Source organism: Oryzias latipes, chromosome 21 (assembly GCF_053564925.1).
Source record: "Oryzias latipes strain Hd-rR chromosome 21, Olatipes_Hd-rR_3.1".
Lineage (NCBI taxonomy): Eukaryota > Metazoa > Chordata > Actinopteri > Beloniformes > Adrianichthyidae > Oryzias > Oryzias latipes.
Window position 1 is genome coordinate 10,322,072 of NC_136257.1, and position 13,886 is coordinate 10,335,957.

The window sequence follows — 13,886 nt, forward strand, 5'->3', positions numbered from 1 at the left end:
CTATTTGTCTGCAAGTGAATGCATCAGAATGGAGCGGAGCAGAGAGCTCATGGCCCGCCCAGATTATTTTCTGCCGCAATATATGCCTTTTTCCATCTGCATTTTTCATCTGCCCCTGATTGACAGTTCAGCAATTTGAATCAAGAAATACTCAGAAATAACATTTTAAGCTTAATTATTTTATATATGTCCTCCACCATCAGAAAAAGTCCACAAGAACATGTTAAAAACACAATTTCCATCGGAGTCTGTCTATCGATTTTATAATTGTACATTTTGATTTAGATTTTCCTCTAACAAATTTTACGAAATCAGCCAAATAAACCAAAAGTTCGTTAGTTTAGTTTTAGAGCGATTTGACTTTATATGAGCAAAAATCTGCCCAGTTCTATGTTCCGCCTGTCTTCCCATGCCCTCGGCTCTGCGATGGTTTGTTCAGAGCAGACCTGAACAAATCCCCTCAAAGGTACAACAGCACCTTGACTAATTGTGAACCAAACAAAGGCTTTTCCAGCTTGCAAGTATGCGCCACACCTGATTGAAGGTTTATTCTTCTAATGCAGAACAAAATGTTTCCCTAAATTTACTAAATGTTGGCGAAATTTGTGATACCACCAAATCTTATAACTGTATTTTTTTTAAATATAGAATACAACACAAAAAAACAACTTTTGGCCCGCATCGGTTTGTACTGACTTCTTTTCCCTGAAATTATCCAGATCAGCTGTGAAAAGCTGCGTGTGTGCGTGCGTACTCCACATTTCTAGAATCGTCGCCAGGAAGCTCGGTAGCTATGATCCGGCCTGTATATATATTTAGCTGCTACTTCAGAATGGTGTGGTTAATGTCCCTGTTTCCAGGCGCCCTGTCTGATAAGAGCTCGGCTGCTGCGCGAGCAGAGCGCGCGGAGCTTTCAGCGCGGAGCTCCGGTCTCCAAAGGGTTAAATTAATCTCTTTCCCAGCTCTCGCTCGCTCTCTCTCTCTCTCTCTCTCTCTCTCCCTTTACGCACACACAAACGCGCACGCGCGCACACACAGGCTGCCACCGCCCCAGATAACAGAGGGGCGCCTCTCCCCAGCCAGCCAGCCTCCGCTAATCGCAGTGGCAGGAGGGGGGAGTGGAGTGCCGGCGGCCTCTCACAGCGCTGGGCTTTTTATTGACGCTGCCTGGCTGTGTGTGTGCGTCAATGTGTGTCATGCGCCTCGCACGGATGTCAGTGCGCGTCGCGGCGCTATAAAAGCGCCATGCGTGCGCGTCTGTGTGTGCGCTTCCCTCCCCGCGCGCGCGTGCGTCTTTGTGTGTGTGTGCGCTCCTGCCAGAAGCGGAAAGCAGGGAGAGGCGGGGAACTGGGAGGGTGGGTGGCGAGGTTATGAGCGGAACTCGACAGAGGCCGACAGACGAAAGAGAACGAGGGGTGGGCGAGGGGAGGGGAAGGAGGAGGAGGAGGAGCGCGCGCGCGGGGAGGAGGCAGGGGGGGGATCTTTCTTGTGCTGCGCTGAGAGCCGCCACCGCTTCTCCTTCCTCTCAGATAAGCCTCGTTTGAAGGTTTTCATCTTTATTCTCTGAATAACGACGCCACTGTTCGGTGTCTCTGCCCGCGCATTTCAGCATGCGTAAGACCCCTCCCCCCCGTCCCTCCCTCCCTCTCTCTCAAGGTCGGAGCGAGACAAAGTGAGACTGATCGCATTTTGTGTCACTGATTGATCGCTTCGATTGATTTAGCAACCCCATTGATTAGGGCTTAATCTATCGGTCCGTGCCTCTCGGTGCTCCAATTATTGGAGCCTCTTCCTCCCTCTGCGCGTCTCTCCGCGAGCAGCCGCGTTTGGCTCGGAGCCACGCTCGCCCTGCCGCGCCAGCCTGTAATTATCCCCGGTGAGGCCGCGCTAACGCAGCGTGGCGCGCCTGTGGGGAACCGGTTAGCCCTACAACACCGGCGGGGGCGCATGACTGTGCCTGCCAGTGTTCGTGTGCGTGTCATAAACGCACCGCATATTATTAAAGTGTGGAACAAAGCACAATCAGTCACACACGCACGCCTGCACACACACACATCCCCTGCTTCAAAGAATGTGCGTTGCAAGATCTATTGATTGCACGCGTGCGCGTACGTGCGTTTGAGTGCTCGGGCAAGTTTCTGCGTGTGTGAGTTGCAGTAAGCGATCCATAACGATCTGCAGGTGGATTGTGCTGATTAGTACCGGCTGCTGTGGACTGAGCTGCGTGCAAAGAGCTTCCTGCAATCTGAGCCTGCAGACCGTGAGTGTGCGCGTGCACGGAGTAGGTACTCACTTCAAAATAAAATGTGTTTTGGGGTTTTTGCGGTTTCCCTCTTTTTTTTTTTTTTTAGAGGGAGGTCATAGCTTGGCGGTAGGAGTGCACACATGTGAACCTGGCTTGTTTTTTTGCGCTTCAGCGTCTGATTGCAGCAGCAGATGGCTGAATCGCTGTGACCTCCCAGAGCGCAGCGTTTCCAGTGTGCGCGCGGGGTTCGTGCCGCTTTGGTTTTTACAAGACCCACACCTACACGCATGACAGGACGTAAAATGACAGCAAGAAGCCAAGGGATCGCAGTCAAATGCACGTTCCCCCACCCCCACAGTCACCATATTATCAAAGGCTGGGGCTGTTCTCAGACCACCAAGTTCAAACCACAAAAGCACCATAAAGAAACTTGGGGGAGTGTGTGTGTGTGTGTGGGGGGGGGGGGGGGTGGCAACAACCCCTGCCTCTTCAGACGTGTCTCTTCTTTTGCCACTGAAGATCCAGCTGCGCGCTGGCGTCTCGGGCACCTCAAATGCGGTTTGCCCTGCAGATTTCTAGGAGCAATATTCATCCTAATCTCGTTTCCCGGTGACTGATGGAGAGGTCTGTTTGGCTTCAGCAGCTTCTGAGAGGTGGAGGCTGAAAAAAAGACCTGATGTGGGCTGCGGGTTCTCTCTCCGGCGCTCTCCTGACCTTTCGGCGCGGCTATATGCGTGATATTAGCATGATTCAGCCGCTCAGGGCCAATTTCATTATTTACTTCTCTGTTGACCCTGTGGTTTGTATTAATAACGCGTGTTTCAGAGCAAAGCAAGCTGATGGGAGACGCGACGTCTCCTTGCTGACAGTTCAGAGGAGAAGCGCATCCGATCCACGTGGACACCAGTATTTACACTGACAATAAACAGCGCATGGTGGAGGGTCACAGGGTTGCCAGGTTGGATCCCGGCTGCAAAAATCTGGCCAGCAACAAAGGACATATGGTGCACTGCGGCCAAATGTTTTGGTTATGAGACGCTTATCGCCAAGGTTAAATATGGTGGTGTCCCTCCCGATTCTGTTGACAAACGCCTCCTCCTCCTGCAGCAGTGTGCCTCTTTTAAGATGGGCCTTACAGCCTTGTGCTGTATAGCAGCACAGCAAAGCTAAAACGGCACAAAGGCAATATACATATTTTTTTCCAGATCTGTGGAGAAACTGCACATAGGAGCTTCTCCAGAATGGATGAAGGGAGGAATGAAAATCAATCAAAGCGCCAACATTTATGCCAAGTGTGAAAATGTATGTGCTTTTATTTGTTCACGTTAAAATTTTAGCAGCTCAATAAAGCTGAGTCTGTTATTTTCATTTTTATTGTCAATACTTTGACCCTATAAAACAAGCACGGTGTGGCGAAGCAAGCTTAGCTAAAACATAAAAACTTTATAAAAAGGGAATATGGGTTTCAGTGCCTTCACTGATCTCACGGGTCTTCCGGATCTATTGTTTGACATCACCGATTCATGAAAAGCTAATAGTGTTGTTGACAAGCGAATGCTCAGAAGGATTTCCATAGTTTTCCTACTCTACCCACAATACCATGACTGCTGCATTCTGGGAGTTTTGATGGGTTTTCTTTAGGTAAAACATTTATCATTTCTTGAAGTGTTTTTGTCTGGAATCTAAACGGAGCCCTCCAGGGGCCAGTGGTTAAAAAAATAAAAAATCTGATAAACTGTGCGCACAGTTTACTAATTCCTTGTGCACGGATAACTAAACGGTGCGCACGGATGTGCGCAATCGTGCACATTTCATGTGCCTGTCTCTGAGCAGAGCAACTGGACTCAGTAGTAGCTTTGTGCTTGCAGGGAGTTAAAGTGTGCAATGGAGGAAGCTTTGGGCCGCAGTCCATCACGCTGTCGGACTCAGGAGAACCGTGTCTCTCGGGAGATTTGTATCTCCAAGCAGTGGAGAGGCTTTGGGACGGGCGGAGTCCTGAGAAACTGAGCAAATAATCCTGTGAATTTGTGTTTCAAGTCGGGTCCAGACAAAATAAAGCCCGATGTTATTCCAGTGTTGTTAGTACGTATTAACCTAATCCTAACCCTTCTTCCAGGTCAGTTCGGCCAAGTATGAGGCACTGGCCGCACGGACTTTTGAAAAACTATAAGTGAATGTGCACTTAGTAATAATCATAATGATGATTAAAGCCCGTTTAGAAGATCATCTCGCTCTATGTCGGAGCTTTGTTGTTTATAACGGGACCTCCAAGATCTTCTATGGCGTGACGTCATAGTCGCAGGCTGTGTTCATTGGCCTGCAATGATTTTGAGGAAATAATAAGTTTGTATACATTGTTTTGACGGCAATAGTTAATAGAAACCCCCAGAACCCACTTGCGCCCCTTTTCAAATAACAGCCAACCTGCCAATCTGCAGCCAACCCAGCTACTGTTGGGTAATGGTCAGGTACACTAACAGGTCGTCAACCTGTTGCAGGATCACACACTCAAATGCACACCTAGGAACAATTTAGAGTCACCACAACTGACCTGTTTACATGCTCTCCCATTAGCTTACAGCCCCCCAAACCGCAAACCAAACATGTGCAACAAACATGGCGGGCAATATTGGAGCTACCCAGCCATACAGTTCTGGCTCAGCTTCCAGCTCAGACAAGGAAAACAAACATGTGTGTGGATCTATTCATGTACAACTGGATGCATCAGAACGGAGCAGAGCAGAGAGCTTTAGGACCACAGTGTATTTTCTATGTAACAAATACAGTCTTTTCGTCTGCTCCTGATTCACAACAATTAAAATACAGAATTACTCAGAAATGCAATTTTGAGCTTAATTTTCTTAATATATGTCCTCCATCAAGAAAGCCACGAGAACATGTTAAAAACACCAAAAACACCATATTTATTGGAGTGGGTCTTTAAAGATCTTTACTAATTATGTTAGACTTACCCTTTTAATCCTTGTTTTACTGTAGATTAACTTGCATCACTGTAATTATTTGCTAGATGATCCCATTGTTCCATTATGTCCTCATGCAGTCTTCATCTGACAGATAGACCTCTTCACTTCTTCAATGTTGAACACACAACCTAAATGAGACGACCTTTTGGTGAAAAATTTTCCGTTTGACGTGTTGCTTTTTTTTTTTGCACATATCAGCACCTTTTCAGAGTTTTACGGTAAGATTCCTGTTTCCTCAGGTCTGCTCTTGTAAAAAAAAAAAACAAAGAAAAAAAAAGCATCAACCATCTCCATCTGCTGCCATGTTCCTCAAACGAAAATATTGAGTCAGTTGGATGGCATGTGTTACACGTTGCACTCCATTCTATCTGTCAGCACTTTCTGCCTTCCTGAGACACCAAGTTTACACCTGAACTAAACTCCCAAAGCATCGCTGTCCACCCATTTGTTACGATTTCAACTTGATTTTGAGTTTTAATACTAATCAAAAGAGGAGAAAACCTCAACCATTTGTCTGATCGGCTACATCATTTTTCAGCATTCCTGCTGCAGTGTCAGAAGAGTTCACACCAGCATGAGTCACATCATCCTGTCAGGTCATGTCCCTGTGGCAAAAGCTTAGCCTCCTTTAATTTTTCCCTGTGATTTTTCCTTCTCCCTTGTTTTTCAAGGAGCTTCCTGCTGCAGCGATGGATCACCATATTTAAACGCATTTTTTCCCTTCTATGCACGTAAATATGCACTATGCAGCCCGTCTGTATCAGATAACAGCGTGGAGTCTGCCTGCTAATTTAGGCTGTTTTTGTTGTCGGAAAACAGCAAAAAAAAAAAAAAAAACATACCAACACACACAGATGGGAAAAGATAATTAGCTCTTTGCGTTTACAGTGTGGGCTCATCAAGAAGCCGAGCAGAGGTTCAACCTGCCCAGAGAAACTGGACCAACTTCTTGGCTGATGCATCACTTTAAAGTTTACTGATCCAAAGCAAAGAAATCTTTGCATCTGAGAACAATCTGAGATCTACTCTACTCACAAAAAGTTAGAGATATTGTTATTTACATGAACACTTTTCCTCTTCTGTCTGAATTTTAAAGAAAAATGTAGAAGTTCTCTTTGATGTAACTAAAAATGAATGAGAAGAAACACCATTTTCATTAGTTTGATATTTATTACCCCCAAAATTAAGACAACAACAAAAATAGCCCCAAATAACAAACATTGACCTTGCCAATTCTGGATTGTTCCACCATTTGCCTCATTGACAGCTTGTTAGCGACGTCTCGTGCTTCTCATGAGGTTCTTCTGAGGCAATGTGTCCCACTCTTCCACATACATACTAGGTCACTTGGAGGTGCGCGATCATCCAGTCAAAAAGACTGGAGACTGGATACAGCTGGTCCCAGACCAAGATTCAGGTCAGGGGACATTGTTGGTGGACCATGTTGACCTTGGTGTATCCCTCACCTCACCTTCTCCAGCAACACTGACGAGCAACATTTCTGTGCGAGGTGACCCGACACTCATCGGGGAACAGGACGGTAGACCATCGCTGCATTGTCCAGGTCACATGGTCTTGTGACCACTGCAAACATTCACGGCGGTGTCTTGGTGTCAGTGGAGTCACCAGCCTTGATCGTCTGGAATTCAAGTCAAAGCGGTGGAGTCGTTTGGGAATGGTTTGACCGGACATCCTAGTAACCCTCACATCTGGTAAACGGGCCTTCAGCTGTGTGGCATTTGCTAAACCATGCCAGAGTACAGAGATCCACAGGTACTGGTCATTGTTTTGGTCTGTCACTGGCTGGGCTCCACTCCTGGGTTTGTCCCAAACTCTGTCAGTTGTTCTGAGTCTTGATACAAGTCTGCTGATGACATTGTTGAGACAAGTTCACCTGCAACATCTGACCGAATACTACCAACCTGAAGGTGTGCTGTGGCCATAAGCGATGAGTGTTCATGGCCTTTTGAAAAATGAACTGGGGAGGATGCAGCTTTTTATTAGAATTTTCCGGTTTGGGCCCCAATAAGCATAAGGCACACTGTAAACAGAAAGATCATTAAATGGAAAACCTAAAATTAGGCGTGTCTCTCAACCGAATACAATAGAATATATCGCAAAAAACTGTGGCTTGAAACAAACACTGTGTATGTCACATCCACTGAGTTTCTTACAACATAACTTATTGTGAGTAATTATTTTTTTAAGATATAGAGGCGGGTAAAGCGATTCAAGCCTCTGATGTCCTGTGGTTTAGCAGCTGTGGTCTGAGTGCAACTTTCAGTTCACCTCAGATTTGATCAGGGGGAAAGAATTAATAACTTGTTCCAAGGATCTGTTGTTTTGCACACTTCTACCATTTCACACAGACAGAAAGTCTTCCTCTAGGTCCCTCCAGCCTCAAAATCCCAACTTTCTGGACAATCTGGCCTTGGAGATGAGCTTAGCGTTTTAACTGCATCCATATGTGTGCGCTCTGTGCTTATTTGTGTATGACTGTCTGCTTTAACTCCCACTTTCAACAGCTGCAGCGAGCGCAGCCAGACCTTCCACTGCCAAGTCTCCCTCTTTACTCCTACTCCGCTTCTGTCTCTGTCTGCTGGCCTTTCTCTTTCCACGTCGCCCCCCCCCCCCCCCCCCCCCGCCCGCATGCACACATGCATGCAGGCACATGATGCACACACCTCAGGCTTGATATTCATAGCCTCCTCCTCCTTGACTTGACATGGGAGCCTTAACAGATGTGCCCCAGCCTTGAGCTGCTGCTTCCTCCATCCCCCACTCGCTCTGTCTCTGCTGCCTTGTGTTTCACAGATTTATCATATCTGTGGGCTCGGAAAAAGCAAGAAACTTAAAGTGACGCTTCATTTGCATAGATTCCGGCAGCCTCAGCTGATGAATCGAAAGGTGAGATTAGATTAATTTTAACATTCTTCATTAGAACCAAAAAGTTGGTTGGTGAAAATCTTGTCAAAATCTGATCATAAAACAGATTTTTATTTATTTTCTTGGCTGGTTTTTGGCGGAACATCTTCAAAAACCTCGCCTCGGCTCGATTCCTGTTATGGAGTTTCAGCGGAGGTTTTTTTTTTTTTTTTCCTTTGTGCGTGTGTGCTTGTGTGTGTTTGTGTGTCCTCGTTTGAGCGTGCGCGCGCAGCCAGTGCCGTGCGCTGGAGGCTTATGGTAATTGCGGTCTCCCGACTGGCCTTCTGGGTAGAGTCTGCGCGAGTGGGAGTGGAGTGAGTCGCTCAGTCTCGGCGGCGTTCATCCATTCCGTGCGGCACTCCCCGTACAGCTCTGTGCGTCCTCGGTGCGAACCAAGTGCTCCGGCCGGACGGCGATATACTGGACGAAACAAAGCAGGACGAGACGCGAAGCCTGGCGGAGTAACCTTGAGCAGAAACCTGCGTCGACACACGGATTCCCCTCCGTCAGGGGGAGAGCATGGAGTGACGGCGAGCGGGAGGAAGGGGCTTTTTCCGAGGACGGCGTGCTCCGCTGAAACCCAACATGGCGCTGCTGCGAGGTACAGCCGAGCTGAATTAATTTCTCCGCCGACTTCCCCACCTGTGCCGTCCTTTGTGGCTCCAGGCTCACGTTGCGCACTGACTTACAGGACCTCTACCGGCTGGATTTCTGCCTTTTCGGGATCTTTTTTTTTCGTATTTCATGGAAGTGACACTTTTAGCTCCCAAAACTTCCAATTCAGGCTGACAGATGAAAGTCGGACACCCGAATTGGCTCCAAAGTGAGATTTGTTTCATTTCAAGGGGATAACCAAACCTGTTAGACACTTTTACTTTTTTCCACCTCGCCCTCCACCCTTCTGCTTTTGGTCGTCTGTCTCCATCAGACAGGACCGTAACCGGGCCAGTCTGCGCACGCACGCGCGGACGGACCGCTGTCCTCTTTAATAACTTGCGCGGGAGGGAATGAACAAGGCGTGAGTAGGAAACCACGAGTGGAGCTTTCAGCGGTCAACCAGGTGAGCCAATGATAAGTGCCCAAAAAGTGTTTTTCATCAACATGTGTCTGTGCGTCCCCTGCCCGGGGACAGAAGGCGTGCTGCGCCGTAACGGCTCCGTTCGTTAGTCAGACAGGCGCTTTGTGCGCGCGTCTGCTCGTGATGATGTGCTGCGGAGACGGGGAGAGGATCGGGCCACTTCTAAGAATAGCGCATAGGGTGGTCTTTGTGCGTTTCGGCGGGGCAGTGGCATGTGGTTGATAAATAACACGCGAGCCCGCGCTGGCGTGCGCGCCGCGGTCCCACCGCGTGCTCGGTCCTTTATAACTTCGGTCCGGGTGAAGGTGAGAATGAGCTCCCGGAGAACTTGGTTGTTCCTCCTCGGTTGGGGGTGGGGTGGGGGGTGACTGGTGAGGCTTTTCGCACCCCGCCTGGGAAGTGTATATGTGAGCGTGCGCGTGCGCGCACACGGAGCATTTGAGCTAAACAAGGTTACAGACAGCAGCCTCGCCCTGCCGGAGGCAGCGATGCTCCTGACACACGGTTCAGTTGGAGGACAAGGGTGGATGATGTGTGCGTGTTGCCGTGACAGCTGAGCGTGTGGGAGCCATGTTTGGACAGACTGGACGTTGATCGGTTGTCTCATCAGTCCCAGAGGTGGTGCTGGGGGTGGAGGAGGAGGAGGAGAGGGGGTTTTGAGGGTGAGAGGCTGCACGCTCACCTTCCTGTCTGCTTAGTGGAAACCGCTTTGGCGGTTTGCCATCCCTCCCTGCCTGTCTCTCATGTCTTGCAGGTGTTATTGGCTGTGACTTTGCGCTGCAGACTGTTGTTCCGCTCTTGCACGCACCCTGACTTTGCAGGGGAATACTGGCTGCGCACCGACCCGCTCTCTCTGGGTCCGAGGGGCGCTCGTCTCCCCGCGGAGCAGGTCCACTCGGACCCCTCACAACATCAAAACGGGCTACTTTTGAGACTAGTTCCTCTTCCTCCAGCTCGCTGATTTTCTCTGCTTAACACCCAAAAGTTGTTGTCTAACTCTGATGAGAGATGCAAGGCTTGTTGGATGCGCTCCAATCTGAATCAACGACCCTTTAAATCTCCTCTGCGGGCTACATAAACTGCATTTCACGAGCAGCTAAGCCGCGCGCAGCCCAGATGAAAGTGTCAGAACCTGTTCTTACGCGCAGGGGAGTTCACGCGCACTCTCACACTCATATCCCAGCCGCCTGTTCCCGGAGCCATACTGGCACTAATTAGAGTCTGCTCTCAGGACAATCGATGCGCCTCACACTGGCTGGCTCCGTCTCTCCGTGCGCGCGAGCAGCCGCTGATGGGCTCGCGCAGAATCGCTCGCAGCGCGAACGTCTGCTCGGTGAAGAGCTCACGAACATACTGGAGGAGCGGGACGGCGTGTTGGGACGTTTTTACGGACCAGAGCGAGGGATTAACTAGTGGGGGGGTTGGAGGCTACTTCAGTGGGTTTTGATGCAGAAAAAAGCATTGTTGTGCTTGGCTTAAAAGGCGGTGTTAATTAGCACGACGAGGCAAAGGGCACCTGGAAGGGATCTGGAGTTGGATAAGTTTGGAAAACCCGTTGGATGCGTAAAAACTTCGGCTTTTAGAGCATTTGATAAAACTCTTTCGGTATATAGAGATTTTCTTGCTCTTGACTTCGACTTTGCAGCAAATCCTGACATTTGTTTACTTAGGTTGCGTAAAATTATATCTCAAAACATTTCCAAGTTGTTCCAAGTTATTTTAACATACAAAAAAAAGCGTCGTCCCCCCCCCCCCCCCACGCGCACACACTCCCCCATAAGCACCTTTTCCTCAAGGTCCTAGAACAAACAGTACACACTTTCTGGGGGCCTAGTTTATTTTTGGCGCAAGGCGTCGGCCTGTTTTTGCGTATCAAGATGTGCGCAGCAAAGTCGGTGGGGGACTGAGCTGTTTTCCAGGTGTTTTAGCGCAGAAGGGAGGGGGGGTTGCTTTTTATTTCTCTTTCTTCGTCTATGAGAAGATTTATCGCGTCTGTCTTAAGCTGCGTTTGCCCAGACTTGTTACCTGTCGAAGTGGGTGGGGCTTTGAGAGTTTATTCCTCTCAAATGTACGCGTGAGATTCATTTCAAAAGTCAGGATGGATGCTTGTAACGGACACCCGAGAGGCCAGGCGTCACAGGGAGTTGTGGGGAAATGCAGCGTGTTGCGTGAAGGCAGCTCCAGCTGCGGCCCCACTGGGACTTTGGTCATACTGAGTGATGTGTGACGGTGGTTGTCAGTGGGGCGGCCAGAGAGCCTGCTGGGCCCTAAAAGAATCTGGCAGAACCTCACCGCCCATCCTTAAACCCATTAACCCCGCGGTTGTCCTTTTTTTCTAATCTGGAATCAATAGTGACCACATGGGGAATATCACGCACGGAGCACATGCCTGAACAATCACGGGGCCGTTTTTTCTTATCAACCCCAAAGCGCAATCTCACAGAGTCTGATCATGCGAGGAAATGAGGGATAATCTCGTGAAGAGAAACGCTTCATTTCCACGCAGAGGCACGAGTGCTCTATTGTCTTTGCGTGGATGTGCGCGCCTGCTCTGGAAAAAAAAAAGAAATAAAAGGGAAACAGTCTCCTCGCTGCCGGCGCTGCGCTCGATGTGTGTGAACAAAAGCAGAGGCACGACAGAGAGCCGCGCGCAGATCGGTTTTCCAGGCGCTGCGCTGCTCCCGGAGGAGACGTCACGGTTTGATTGAAGCTATGCTCCGTGCTGGCCCCCCGGGACTTCGCGATGAAACGAGAGAGCCTCCCCCCACCCCTCCCCGCTCCTCCCCTCTCTCTGTTTTCTCCTTGTCTCTCAGCGCTCCACAAAGCTTTTTGTTTCGACGTGGTCTGGAGCGCACGGGTCACTTACCCCACAGAGACACCCCCCGCACCCCCCCCCCCCCCGCGCGCTTCCTCACAGCCTCACTCGCTCTCGGGGACGAACCATGAGCTGCGTCACTCAAGTTTTGAAGCGAGGACCACGAAAAACAACATCTGGGTGGGCTCGCTGAGGAGTTAAATTCTGGGGATCTGCCATTAAAATCTAAATGTCAGCAGCCTGATTGCCTTCAGCTCCCTGACCTCTCCGTGGCCTATCGGAAGATTGATTTATCAGCAGAGCGCTGATGGCGCCCCCCTCCCCCACCCCTCCTCCGTCTCCTTCCTCCTCCTCCTCTCCCTCCGGGTCTCGATCGCGCCTCCTCGTTTGTTTTTTACGCCGCCGCCTCGGGCATCTCTGACATAATCCCGCAGACTCTTGGCAGCGCAGCGGGTTAAAAGCGATGAGTTTATTGCAGCAGCAGCAGCCTTCAAAGCTGGAATGCGTTATCTGCCGTTTCCGTGGGGTTCGTGTCCCTGCAAAGCTTCTCAAAGTGAGATTAGGCTTAATGTATGAGTCTTTTAGATGTTCCAGCCTCATAAACGTCAGGTCTAAAGGTGTGAAGGATGTGGCAGAAACCAAGCCTCCTAAAAGACTTTAATTAGGGAGGAGTTATGATTAATATGCTTTCAACAAATTAAGGCTAAAAAAGATTTAAAGGGGTGGACTCGTGCGTGCGCATCTCTATTACAATCGCGTCCTTTGGTGGCATAAAAAGCCATTTAGTCTTCATTTGGCCCGGAATGAATAGAGCCAGTTCAGCGGCTGCCGCCCAGGCCCCAGTGACAGCGCGGGGGTGTGCGGGGGACTAGCACAATGTCCCCGTTGTTGACAAGGGGGCAACTGAACCGCGCACCGACTTGCATGTGGCTGTGGAGCGGGCCGGCAGGACGCGGGGGCCTCTTGTTTACAGCCCGGCCGGTGATAATGTGACGCCTCCTGAGCGCGCGGCGGCTTTGCGCGGACTCCGCATCCCCCACCACCTCGCATAGAGCAACTTTTCACCAGCTCTTCATTGCGATGATCAATTGGGCCATTTGGCACGCGCGTGTCTGATAATCAATAACAATTAAAACGGCGCCGGTGCGCTCTTCCGCAGCTTCTCCTCGCGGTGAGGCTGTGGGAGCGTGTGGCCCGAGGCGCAGCATTTTCCACAGCACTCTTGGCCCATGCACGCTCTGCGCGCATTCTCGGATTTGTTCACCTGCCGCGTGTGCAGAATTTCTTGGCGCACGCACACGCCCTGTTAAGGATGTGCATGATTACGTGCGTGTGCGTGCGCCCGTTCGTAATCCCTGTTTATCCTCACCCCACCCCCGTCGCTGCGGAGATTATCCTGCGTCACACTGCATTTTTTTAGAGCTGATGGGAGCTCTGCGCTTCAGAGAGCCTGGCAAAGCTCCAGGGACAAAGAGCGCGGGGGCGCGCTTAGCCGACGTGCAGTTTACGTGTTGTTACTCTAGAAAACTTTAAAAAAGCGCTAAAGTTGAGACCAAAATGTCACTGCCTTTATGTTATCTATATAATTTTTTTACTTTGGTTTTCCGGCACATGTAATTATTCACTCTGAAAGGGGAGAGGAAGCCATGGCAGCACATGACTCCCACAGAGCGCACATTATGCTGGCTGCAGGGGGAACAGGGAGGCCACAGTCATGGTGGAGATGAGCGGGGCCGGTGTTTGTTTCCGTTTGCGCACCGCGGGTCACAGAGAGTTCAAGTTGCTGTCCCCCTTTAAAACAAAAGAAATGAAGAAAGTAAGGGATATTTGTCTCCTTTC

The 13,886-nt window shown here is 49.8% G+C and overlaps 1 protein-coding gene across 3 annotated transcripts in view; it reads left to right on the forward strand.

Annotated features, from left to right (window-relative positions):
* The first annotated feature begins 8,374 nt into the window (after nt 1–8,374).
* Nucleotides 8,375–13,886, forward strand: part of bcor (BCL6 corepressor) — a 31,173-nt gene continuing 25,661 nt past the window's right edge. The window contains exon 1 of one of the 3 annotated variants that reach the window (XM_023950492.2): nt 8,375–9,214. The gene's annotated coding sequence lies outside the window, so the exon portion shown is untranslated. The remainder of the gene's footprint in view (nt 9,215–13,886) is intronic. The other 2 variants (XM_023950495.2, XM_023950494.2) reach the window with 2 other exon arrangements.